This window comes from Littorina saxatilis, linkage group LG2, assembly GCF_037325665.1.
Source record: "Littorina saxatilis isolate snail1 linkage group LG2, US_GU_Lsax_2.0, whole genome shotgun sequence".
In the NCBI taxonomy this organism is placed as follows: Eukaryota; Metazoa; Mollusca; class Gastropoda; order Littorinimorpha; family Littorinidae; genus Littorina; species Littorina saxatilis.
Window position 1 is genome coordinate 17,106,378 of NC_090246.1, and position 7,646 is coordinate 17,114,023.

At 41.3% G+C, this 7,646-nt stretch overlaps 1 protein-coding gene across 2 annotated transcripts in view; it reads left to right on the forward strand.

Moving 5' to 3' along the window:
* Positions 1-2,658: 2,658 nt before the first annotated feature.
* The window catches only part of LOC138958386 (dual oxidase maturation factor 1-like), a 28,834-nt gene continuing 23,846 nt past the window's right edge, over positions 2,659-7,646 (forward strand). The window contains exon 1 of one of the 2 annotated variants that reach the window (XM_070329521.1): positions 2,659-2,812. The gene's annotated coding sequence lies outside the window, so the exon portion shown is untranslated. The remainder of the gene's footprint in view (positions 2,813-7,646) is intronic. The other variant, XM_070329522.1, reaches the window with a different exon arrangement.

Sequence of the window (7,646 nt, forward strand, 5' to 3'; positions counted from 1 at the left end):
TCACGTGACGTCACCCCGTCCATATCCGCTGACATGCAACACGTAGAACCGACGAAAGCTGCCCACACATCGCCATCGAATTACGAAGATGTGTTTTTGGTAGAAGGGAGTGGGATGAACGACCTGAACGCCACGTGGAAATCTGCCGACTCAGAGGGGAAGAGTGGGGACTCGGTCGTACACGGGAGACACAATACGGTAACGTTGAAAACGCTTTCTCAGCACGGAGCTGCAAGTGGGCACAAAGGCAGACGATGTGACCTTGAATACTTCGCACCTTGACCTCATCTTCTTTGCTGGGTCGGTCGTTGCTGTGACTGTGTCTTGTGGCTTGGGCCTTGAGCCGGTGTAACACGAAATTTTACTCCACGAAAAATTTACTCCGGAGTAAATATTTCGTACGAATGTCTTACTCCGAGTACACTTTTCGTACGAGAAAAGAACTACCCAAGGTACGAAAAAATTACTCCCTCCACGAAATTTTTACTCCCCGTTTATTTTACTTCCAGTAAAAATCTCGTACGCAAAAATGGGATGCGGGCGAAGGGATAATGCCAATAAGTGATCTCGCGCACACGAATGTCGCGCTACCCTCCTTCCACCCCTTCCACCACCAAGACTAACAGGGGACAAGGGAGTAAAAATTTCGTACACCTGGCATGGGAAGTTAAATTGCTTGTGTTTGGGTGAAGTAATTTATTCGTTATTTATTCGTCAGGGGAGTAACATTATTGTACGAAATGTTTACTCGGAACTCACCTGTCTTGGGGAGTAATTTTCTCGTGAAATGGGGGAGTGCTTTTTTCGTAAAGGGAGTAACTTTTTCGTACGAAATGTTTACTCCGGAGTAAAAATCTCGTGGGAGTAATTTTCTCGTGTTACACCGGCCAAGCAAAAGGTCAAGACCAATTAGGTAAGAAAGCAAGAAAGCAAGCAAGGAAGCGCAGCCTTTGTGGTTTTGAAACATAGTTAAGCAAATTTAAGACCAAATAACCAACTGACTTGTAAACAAACTCAAAACCAATCATTCAAAATCTGATCCACCATGCCTACCAACCAACTGACCAACCAATCAGTCAATTAGCCGAACCATCAACTAGTCAACTGATCAGCCAGCCAGCCAACCAACCGTTCGAAAAACAACCAGCAACCGCTAAGAAAAAAAATTTGCAAAAGATACTGCAACAACTTTCGTTTCCTATTTATTCCAATGTCATTACATTCAAACTTTGTATGCCATTAAGGAACTCAACTTGGCTATCTGGCACACTTTTGGAATGAAAGATGTCTTTTACTGTTGTCACGTGTCCGCCGATGAAATAAGGGTACCCCCAAAATCGACTTGAAAAACACGCAAAGTACCAATTAAAAAATCGACGAAAATTCAGAATAGGCACAATTTGGAAACTTGTACAAATATATTATCTATTTAGAACAGGTTGTGTATATAATAGATTTTGTATCATATGTGGTTGTGAATTTGATTATGTTGAACACGTGTTTTTCAATTGAATCCTTGTGGAATTGTTCTTTGCGAAATACGAAGATTGTTTAGAGGGGAAAGCTTTGGTTACGGGTTAAGTTTAACAGTCAGGACACTAATTTTTGGCATCAATATAAAAGTTGTTGTAGACAGAAGATACATTTTGTGAATTATATAATATTAATTGGGAAAATGTTTGCAGTATTTTTAGACAAAAATATTGTTGTACATCGGTGTTTGTAATTTTCGAAATAGAAATGTTGAATTGTAAATATGTGTAAATATGCAGTTAAACATCGCTGTTGTTTTTTCCAGTAAATTGTTATCAAGATGTATGCATATGTAGAGTAAAAAGTGAAGATTGGAATATAAAAAATACCGGTTATCGGTTTGCCGGGTGTTCATGAGTAGAAGCTAGCGGAGGAAGGGAAGGGAGGTGGGGGGGGGGGGTTACAGTGATTAGTTTAATACCTGAATTTACTACAAAATGTACACCCTATGACGCTCTGTGACTGGCCGATGATTGTTTTTCAAAGCACACACCTTCTCGTGAAAACCGTTCGACTCACCGTCTCAGATCTGCCAAGACTTCAACATGGGATAAGACCATCCTTCGACTTGGTCACATACTAAAAATCAACAGCCTGGCCGGTTTTGGATTAATTAATTTTGTTAGAGCCACGAATGGCTTTTTAAGAAATTAATTCATCAACAAAATCCAACTCAAAACAGCAAGAAGTCAGGGTGTTGATTATTGGTATATGACCAAGTGGAACGATGGTCTGAAGCCTTGTGAACCGAACTTTTTTTTTCACGAGAAGGACTGTGCCTTTAACGCGCATGTCATAGCGATTGGCTCGTAAGTCTGCAGCCGAACAATTTGTAAACGGTCGCAAAATGCTGCTACGTGAGACTGGGAGGAACGTTCTGAGTAACAGTAGGCCTACGTGGTACTTTCAATCACGCATTCGGTACAGCGGGGGCTATATATAGTATCGGCCCTAAATCTTACCAGGATGTTTTCAGTACGTACACAGCGTACAACACTCTTTCCCAAACAAAGCCAGAGAACACTCAGCCCCACGCTTGCAATTTAGTTCCCTGTTGCTCGCCTATATGTAGATAGGCCAACATTCGCGAATATTTCAACCACGATTCAGGAAGAGAATGAATAAGAGGTCACGTGACTTAAACCAGGAACAAAATTACTCCGACAATGACAAATACAGTGGCCTGTGTCGTATCCCGAGAACACATCGTCAGTGGTGTGTTGCTTAGGCTTAGCTACCCTCAACGTTGTTGACATAACAGGTCTGGTCAGATAAAATCGTGAGTACAAGTTTAAAATGAGCAGTGTAACCAGTTGTTGTTTTTGTAAATAATTGTGTGAGACTGTTTGTAATTGTACAGATATTAAATGTAGACCTGTATGTTTTCGCGCTGTCACAGCTGCTCTGCGGAGGAGAACACTTTCAGTTTCATTCCCCATTGCTAAACATAAAACAGTTCCGGAATGCTTTTAATTTTTATTTCTCTTTGAATTTTCTGTTCCTTCCTGGAATTGTTATATAGTCAGGACACAGATTGTGAATCACTTGTTTCCACTGTATCGCAGTTGCTAGTTGTTGTTAAGCCACACTGGATACATTTTTGATAAACAGTCAGTCGTATCTTTCGTCTCCTGTCCACGGCTGTCCCAGCTTTCTTGCTTATCATCGATGCGTTTTTATTCAACTTCGTGAAGATAAGCGTGCGCTTTAATGTAGTGTGTGTGTGTGTGTGTGTGTGTGTGTGTGTGTGTACGTGAGTGTGTGTGTGCGTGTGTGCGCGCGCGTGTGCGTGTGTGTGTGCCGTGTGTGCGCGTGTGTGTGTGTGTGTGTGCGCGTGTGTGTGCGTGGATTCGTGCGTGTGTGTATGCATGCGTGTGTGTGTGTGTGTGTGTGTGTGTGTGTGTGCGTGCTAGCGTGTGTGCGTGCGAGCGTGTGTGCGAGCGTGTGTTCGTGCGTGTGTTCGTGCGTGCGTGCGTGCTCGCGCGCGCTAAATACAGAAACCTTCACGTTCACAGCCAGATAGTATAAACACATCCGACCAACACTCACTGTTTTTCTCAGTCTCTGTAATGCGTCGCTAATACGATTCAGCGAAGATATGAAACCGTAGGTCTTCACGCGAAGAAAGGGAAGATGAATAGCGTTATACATTGACACATATTGGGAACAATTTACACATGTCTGTAGGGAAGACGAGTACGTGACATATGAATATAGGCTACAGTACAAACAAAGGCGACCATTTATATCCTTTCCAGCAAAGAGCAGCGTATAAATATATATACAAATATACGGGATCCTTTGTACTATATCGAAAATATCAAATAAACGTATACATGTACAAATAAAAAGGACCATTTAATAAATATGTTTGCACACTCACATAAAACCATTTATGCACAAACTCAGAGGACACAGAATTAGATTGATAATGGGCAACTTTAATTTTATTAAAGTGCCAATTGAATTAAAATAGGGGTGGTCCCGCTAAAACAGACTTTGATCTTGCAAAAAATGTACATCTTGTAATCTGTAGGCGGGACCACCCCTGCAGCAAATGAAACACAACAGTATAGAAACATACATGTGCTGTTGAGCACTAACATTCAAAGAAAACCTTTTTCACAAAAAAGTATGCAATCCAGCATTGGCTCAAGCCTGAGCCATGCCTTAGCAAAATTATTACATAACCACCACAAAAGTGTGGGGTTGACCGCCACAATTGTGGGACCTAAGTAGGTTCGACAGCAACCCCATGATTTCCTGTAGACACCTTTTGTTTTAGTGAAGAAAAGAAGCGTATTATTAAACATGCAAAATTAAAGAGCCATCCAGACACTTTCTGGGAGTTTATTTACCCTTGTTGACGTTTTATTTACATCCAACGTACCCCAACTCAACTGGATCATGTTTGCATTGGTTTTGACAGAAGAAGCCATTTTCGCCGCGCCCTGTCACAGTGTCAGTGTAACAAGATATGGGTGCATACTTATTCCGTGGCTTTGCATGACTGGTGTTTGGGTGTGCGTTTTACTGCAACAGGAAGTATATCATATACATATAGGCTATAAGCAAGCCTTGCTTTCATTCAATCCCCACCCGCTTTTGTACAACTGTGTCATTTTCTTCGTTCAGTTTGTCGCACTCATTTGAAATAAGTCTAGGCCGGATTATTCTCCTGAGCTGGGTACCATTTAGTTTCGCCGGCACTCGTGGGTCCGTGCGGACCCAGAAGGGTGTTTGATTGCAAATATCTCTTAAACCAGTTGGAATTTTTTAATGAGCTTTTAGAAATGCCTCAGACACCCAACAAGCTATCATCCCCTAAAAGCTCATTAAATGTCAGTCTTCTTCTTCTTCTTTGTTCATGGGCTTAGACTCCCACGTACAGTCGTGTTTTTGCACGAGTGGAATTTTACGTGCATGACCGTTTTTACCCCGCCATTTAGGCAGCCATACGCCGTTTTCGGAGGAAATTAAATGTCAGTGATAATTAATTAATTAATTAATGGTCAAATTTAGACTACACACGGAAGCACTCGTGGGGACGTGCGGACCCATACTTTTCAAAGAAGGAAAAGCGTGTATACCCTTCCGAGGCACTCGTGGGGCCGTGCAGACCCATACTTCTCAAAGAAGGAAAAGCGTGTATACCCTTCCGAGGCACTCGTGGGGCCGTGCAGACCCATACTTCTCAAAGAAGGAAAAGCGTGTATACCCTTCCGAGGCACTCGTGGGTCCGTGCGGACCCATACTTCTCAAAGAAGGAAAATTGTGCTAACCCTTCCGTGGCACTCGTGGGGCCATGCAGACCCATAATATTTTAATTGTTCCAAATACCGTGTATAATTAATTAATTATCACTGAAATTTAATGAGCTTTTAGGAGATGATAGCTTTTTAGGTGTCTGAGGCATTTCTAAAAGCTCATTAAAGAATTCCAACTCGTTTAGGAGATATAAATGCAATCAAACACCCTTCTGGGTCCGCACGGACCCACGAGTGCGTCCGTGTGTAGTCGATAACGAGTGCCGGCGAAGGTTAATGGCAAATAGAATGTATTCCCTTTACTTTTTTCATAAATACTCCATGTGGGTAATAATACAGACTTTCAACAAGAAACATAGTATACATTTTTGTCTTCTTTTTTAATTGTTATATCCTCTGGTTTCCATATAACATGAGTGATGTGCTTTGAAATGCTTGTAATTTACTGAACGTAGACAATCAACATGTGCAAGTATTTTTAATTCTTTCTCTGCAGGCCACGTATATATTTGGAAACAGTATTTATTAAAGAAAGCAATTTGAAATGGTAAATGTCTCAGTTAAATAAAGAAAATCACCTTCGTAACATGGTTCCCATTGGTACACAGCTCTGGAGCATGACCCTCTACTAACAGTTTATGATTGTACTTTGTGTATTTTCCCCGAGTATTTATGTACACTGTGTATGTCTGTCTGTCTGACTGTCGGTCAGTCTGTCTGTCTGTCCCAGTATTCATCCATCCATACGTCCGTCTGTCTTACTGTCTGTCTGTTCGTCTGTTCATCCGTCCGTCTGTCCTTTTGTCTGTCTGTCTTGTAAAAACTTTAGGCAGAAAGAGGCACTTTGGGAGATTTCTAAAACAAGCTTTGCAAATTCATTAGGGATGAATGGATGGATGGATGGATGGATTTGTTGCATTTTTAGTTTTTAAGAGAGCACTTTCCTGTGCACTTAATGGCCAGGACGAGAGACACATGATATAAAAGTTGTAAGTGCGTGTATAGTGTTAAGAAGCTATGATGTGGCAAGCAGCTTCCTTTATTACTGACTTTTACCGTTATTTCGGCAATTTGTAAAGGGTGACTCCAAACAACTACTTCATCTTACTCCCGAAAATATGCCGGGACTTTAATGACCACGTCGGGAAATTTGCGTAATAAAACCAATCTAAACTTGGCCAAAAAATTATTGCAACAAATGTCGCACCCGAATTAAAGCCTTAATTCCCGTTTCATTTCATAAAAAGTGTATATGCGTGTTAACGCCGTTCACTGAACTATCAGGATCACCTTTTGGATTTAATATTTATTTTACAGGGATCGCATATAATGTTTTAATGAAATGACACGGGAACTATTGCTTTAATTTGGGTTCGAAATTTGTTGCAATAATTTTTTGGCCAAGTTTATAAGAACCATATAATTATACACAGCTGCACAAGGTGGTAACAACAGTAGTACTGATTTTTTAATGTTATGACGAAGGAGACTGATGTTTACAAAAGCAACGACTTTCAAAGAATCTGAAGACGAGTCCCAAAGTCCGTCTCCTTTCCTTTCGGTTCACCAATGATTGCAAAGTGTCTATGTCATTTGCAAGTCTGTTCCTGGTTAGGTTTGAAAATCTTAATCCTCCTCTGTACTGCACTCATACACTGTTACACAGCTGGAGGAAGTGAGATAGCAGTTTAGATTGATGTTCGGTTCTTAATTCATTACATGAATAATTGTTCATAAGTGCCGCAGAAGAGAAAATATAACATATAACAGTTTCCTCTAAAGTTACGAGACAGTAGAGGGCCCCAAAGGGGGGGTATCATCACGATCACGGGAAGGGAAATTTTAGCTTTCACGATCACAGTCACCTTGATTTTTGTTTTCACGATCACGAACACCTTGACGAATAGAGGATCATAGAGTGATACAGCTGTGAAAAATGTACGTTGAAAATAAAATGCTTTGCAATAATGCCCATCACGATCACGAAAACAAATGACGATCACAATCACGAGACTTGATTTTTTTGTCATCACGGATCACGGGCAAAGTCCCATCACGATCACAGAAACGGAAATTTCGGCAATCACGGTCACAGAAAGGTCAAAAAACGCCAATCACGATCACAATTTAAAACCCTTTGGGGCCCTCACAGTAGGCTCTGGATAGCTTTGAGATTTCCTATATAACTGATGATACAGTGGAACCCCCCTTTTAAGACCCCCACTTTCCAAAGGATTCAACGTAAAAAGTTATGGGTCGTACACGATCCACGCCATCCGAATAGGAATAAACATTTTGCCGCCTCTTTGCAGAGTATGGGTCGCACACGACCCACGTCATCCGAAT